The following is a 5,390-nucleotide window of genomic DNA, read 5'->3' as shown; positions in this document are numbered from 1 at the left end:
AGCACAGTTTCAAAACCTGAGGAAGCTGATTAAGCAGCTGATTAAGTCAATTAGGCTGCTTGGGGACTCCTCTCTCCTGTAGTATTGTTAGCTAGGAAGCCTAATAGGACAATTAGGATTAATTAAAATCAGCCTGATTGATTAGGACGTGTAAACCAGAGCATCAAGCTCACAAGAGAGGTTATGGGAATATTGAGGTGGCATGCTCTTTCTGGCATCTCAATATAACCAGTAAAATTCAAGGCTTGGGCCACCATTTAAAATGGCCCTTGAATTACCGTATCTCATTTCTCCATAGCCAGTTAAATGGCTCAAGCAGTTGTAGGTTCTTCTCAAATTGCAATACTCTATATGTGCTCTTATTTCCAAAACTGATTTTCCCAAAAGAACCTTGGGAGAGTGTCTATGTTTGTAAATCAAAACAAGAGTGCTGCAATATAAAATAGTTTTTTGTGTGTTTGTTTTTTAGGAAGATAAAAAGATTGTGTATAGGGCAATTGAATTGTAAGATACATTTCTCAGAATACTCTTTAAACAAATTATTGAAAGAAACCATTGGTTAAACAATGTGCTTCACTTGATAGCTATTGCCACTTTAGAAAATGTCTACTCTGGTTAACAATAACAGAATCTTCTGAAGGCTCAGAACTGATGATTGCTGATCTGTCATGTTTCTTCCCCAACTTTGCCCATGTGAAATTAACATCCCAAAATTATGCATGTTAATATTTCTGGAATCATTTGTACAGTAGTAGTACCCCAATAAGGATGCCTTGTGAGGTAGGCTATGGTCAGCCAGTGAACTTCATGGCTGTGTGGCAATTTGAACTCATGTCTCCTAGGTCCTAATAAAACACCCAGTCAGATGGGCAGGGCACACTGCTACTACTACTACTACAGTGGTGCCTCGACTTATGAATTTAATCCGTTCTGAAGGCACCTTCGTAGGTTGAAAAATTCGTGAGTCGAAAAGCGCCATTGGAAACGTGATTTCCCATAGGAATGCATTGGAAACGGAAAAATTCGTAAGTTGAAGCAACCCCATCTAAAAATTCATAAGTCGCAAAAACCCTATCTAAAACCGCCGCGGTTTCCGTTCGGATGTCGAGAAATTCATAAGCGTGTGGCCATTTGCCCCATTCATAAGTCGAAAAATCCGGTTGTCGAGTCGTTCGTGAGTTGACGTACCACTGTACTACTAATTCAGACTGCTTTGTTAAACAATCAAACAAACAAAATAAAGGGGCCAGCTGTAATTTGTTTTTGTAACTAGCATAGTAAGAAAAGTTTTCCTAAAAGGTGGCATATACATACATCAAATTAATTAATGGTATAGCATTCAGCTTGGTCCTGTGGAACATACTTAAATGAAATGCTAAGGACATTCAATGCTACACACTTTTCAGCTCTTGCCTCCCCAAGTCACGTTTTGATCAGGGCTCACTTTAGCAGGATTCCTGTTTTTCATCATCATTGCCAATTTATGAGAAGTAAGTCCAAAACAACAACAACATACTATGCAGCAAAGTCATAAGTACAGATTGGAATGCAATACACGGCGTAACTAGCAATGCCACTGGCTGAAGTAGATGTATTTACAAGGCAAGAAATGACCTGAATAGCTCCCCCAAAGTGACCCCTCCAATTTCAGATGGTTAATTGCCTCCTTTTCCTCACAACCACTGATCAAAATTTCACTACTACTGAGGCCCACTGGATTTTTTCTCCCAGCAAGCATTTAACATAAACTTGAACTGACTTTCCTGGTAGTTTGGTCAGTAAAGAGGGCAATCATTTGCTGACAAGCTGCAGGGTTACCATTGCAAAACAAAATAACATATCCCACAGAGGGATTGTTTTTATATTTCACAGAATGATGTACAGAATGTGTATCAGGACATTTATTTATTGCATTGATTTCCAACCTTTTTTCTCCATGCATTTTAAGGTGGTGTACATGTTCCCCTGCTTCCCATTTTATCCTCACAACAACCCTGTGAAGTAGGTCAGGCTGAAAGGCAGTGACTGGCCCGTGGTTATCTAATGAGCTTGCTGGCCGAGTGGGGATTTGAACCATGGTCTCTCAAGTCCTATTCTGTCACTATAACCAGTATACACCACATTGTTAATGCCAGAGGAAGCTCTCTCTCAGAAAAAAAGTTATGATATGGCAGGGGCTGATAAGCTATCATATATCAAGCAACTGTTTCAGATTTAATAAGGCTCCCTTGTCTCAGTAAACTAAGAATCACAAAGCAGTGAGACAATGGATGCTTTCTTGGAAATTATTTTTAGCCAATCATTCAAGTACATTTCCAATTGCAGATGTTGAAAAGCAAGTATTAATCATCTTCTGATTCATCCTCCTTACTTTAAGCCCTCTGTTATTTGAAGAATATTGTGTATATTGTCGCAAAGCCGCTGAAAAGTCATCAATCTGCCCAGCAATTCAAACAGTAGACTTTCTTTAAAGCAATCATTTTTAAAAGTTTTTTAAAGATAAAAGCAAACAACAACAAGTAGAGGCTGCTTGTTCCATGACTCACCCATATTACATAGCTTTAGTATTTAGCTTTTTGAACTGAATTATTTATTATTCCACCCTGCCTCTCTTTTTGCATGACACAGAATCATAGTATCATAAAATCATAGAACTGTAGAGTTGGAAGGGTCCCTGTGGCTTATCTGGTCCAACCCCCTGTGATGCAGGAATCTCAACTGAAGCATCCATGACAGATGGCCATCCAACCTCTGCTTATAAACCTCAATGAAAAGGAGTCCACTCTGCTCAATTAACTAGTGCTGCATCATACTGTTACTCATGTTAAGCTTGTGGTATTCTAAGACCCCTAGATCCTTTTCACTTGTACTACTGGCAAGCCAGATGTCCCCGTTCTTATATTTGTGCAGCTGGTTTTTCCTGGCTAAGTGTAGGACCTGCCATTTGTCCCTCTTGAAATTCATTTTTTTTTTACTTTTGGCCAGTGCTTTTTTTCTAAGGGGGGGGAGGTGCTATTACTCACTATGAAGTTATTAAAGTAAGGGCTTGTTTTTGTGTTGGCCATGGTACCAACCTTCACAGCCGCATTGCATGAAGTTCGACTAGATAACCCTTAGAGTACCTTCCAAGTTTGCAATTCCTCAAAGCTTCCCTCCCTCCCATCCTCATACTACCTGGGGCTCATAGCACTGGCTTTGGTGACTTCTGCTGCTTCTGTGCCTGCCCCGCCACAACCATCACGAGTGCCGCCAGCAAGGCAACCAGGTCGCGCAAAGCCAGATGATGTCAATAACCCATCACCACAAGTTGAATCAGAGCTCTCACAAATTCAGAGTGCTCTGTCACTCTGTTGTCTGCAATAATAAAACATTAAAAACCCATAGCTCTTGTTAACGCCACATACGCAAAATGTGCACAAACCTCTGTGTGTGTAAAATTGCAAACAGGTGCAGAAGTGGGGCAAAGTGAATTTAGACTGGGAAGATAAGAAAGTGAGAGTAAACAAATCTGATGGATTTATCTGTCCATAGTTGTATAGATGGCAGGACTGAAGCCATTTGACACTTGACTCTTCCGTTGAGACACAGCTTGGACTTTTCCAGCTCAGTTTGTTTAGTCACAATTTCCTCTAAGTGAACAATCAGAAGCTGAAAATATTTCAAATGATTCAGTGAGCACATTAAAATTTGCCTGCAGGAAGGAGTGCGGTTTTTAATTTGGCCTTCCCACTGTCTCACTGATGTATGCCTGTGGAGATGTGACACAGGAGTTCTGAATGCTAAATAAAGCAGTCAGAGCAGAAGAGCCACTGCAGTCACTCTCTGTGATGTTATCGCTCTACCCCCCCCCGCTATCTGAGGCCTCTTTGCTTGCCTGCTCTTCTGTTCTGTTGCTCAGATTGCCAAAAGGAATAAGATAATGCATGACTGGCAGCCAGCAGCATGGAGTGAGGATTGCCACTTGTCACATTGCAGCTACTGTCTTCCAAAGGAGAGAGTGTGGGGAGGTAATCCACTTTAAGAAAAACTGTAAAATGGTGCATGTTTCCAAAGTATGCAATTTAGATACTGAAAAAGCAAAGGAAATGATATTGTAGCAGCTGTTCCAACTAGGGGCTCCTCTAGGCAACTCTGTGTATTGAGAATTGGTCGCAGAAAACTTACACAGAGGTTAGATTAGCAAAAGCATCATTTGTTCTGATTTGTTTGTAGGCCAGTTATTTTACAATGGGCATTCATTCTGAATTCATCCTGTTCCACCTGCAAGGTGTTCACGTTTTCCTGTTACCCATTTGTCCATACCACACTTTTCTATGCACCCACCAGCACTTTCTCTTCCATCTTTCTCCCAGGATCCAGTGGTAGAGGAAGGGGGGGTAGGCTGCCCCGGGTGCCAGCCAAGAGGGGTGACATTGCCGCGGGCAGGCGCTTCCGCCTTGGGATGCTTGCCTGGGCGGGTGCCTCCCCCTTGGGACACTTGCTCGGGTGGGTGCCGCCCCCCTTGGGACGCTTGCTCAGGCAGGCGGTGCCCTCTTGGGATGATCGCTCAGGTGGGCACTGCCCCCTTAGGATGCTCGCTTGGGCGGGCACCTCCCCCTTGGGATGCTTGCAAGTGCGACGTGCCTCCCCACCCTGGGTACCGAAGCCCCTTTCTCCGTGGCTGCCAAGATCCACTAGAGTGACTAAGTCCTTTAAAGTGAATTAAAGTGAAGCCATAAACCTAAAGTTCCAGTGTGCGCTTGATTTCCTTCCACAAAATACCTGAAGTCTGGAAGACCCCTGTCCCCTCTAGAGAGTCACTTTTTTGTATTCCTTTTTGGCAAATCTCTGCATTTTATTTCTTTATCTAACCTTAATCCATTCTCTGGATGGGGGAATCAGTCATGCTAATTACTTACCTTGCAGGGGAAACACCTTGATCGTGAAGGAGGTTTTCCCAGGGTGAGGCTCATCCATTGCACTTCGGGTGTGCCGACCCCTGCGATTTCCCCTAACGTGGAAAACTCAACTGCATAATGGTTTTAGGGATGCATTTTCTGCATCAATGTGGATTTCCATTGTGTAATAAGGTAGAACCTAGACCCCACCAAACAATATGTGAGCCTGTGGTGTCAGATGTAGTGTGCTTAATGGTGTCCACAGCCAGAAAATACTTAATTCAGAGGAAGTAGATCTTCTCTGTGTATTAAATGTTTGCCCCTGCACCTGCATATTGAGTAAACAACACCATTTCTGCTCCTGTAATAAGCTATTATATTCCTTTTCAATTACAAGCAATTACTACAAAAACTACCCTTTTACAGTAAGAATGTTATCTCCCCCAAACTTCATTATTTGGTTTGTGTCAACCAAATAACGCAGTTCCCTAACCATTTGTCTATGAACAAATG

General features: G+C 42.3%; 1 pseudogene; it reads left to right on the top strand.

Moving 5' to 3' along the window:
• Positions 1-4,890: 4,890 nt before the first annotated feature.
• On the top strand, positions 4,891-5,044 carry LOC118078280 (U1 spliceosomal RNA; annotated as a pseudogene).
• Positions 5,045-5,390: the final 346 nt, after the last annotated feature.

Source organism: Zootoca vivipara, chromosome Z2, assembly GCF_965207765.1.
Source record: "Zootoca vivipara chromosome Z2, rZooViv2.hap1.1, whole genome shotgun sequence".
Lineage (NCBI taxonomy): Eukaryota > Metazoa > Chordata > Lepidosauria > Squamata > Lacertidae > Zootoca > Zootoca vivipara.
This window is presented reverse-complemented; position numbering and strand designations above follow the sequence as displayed.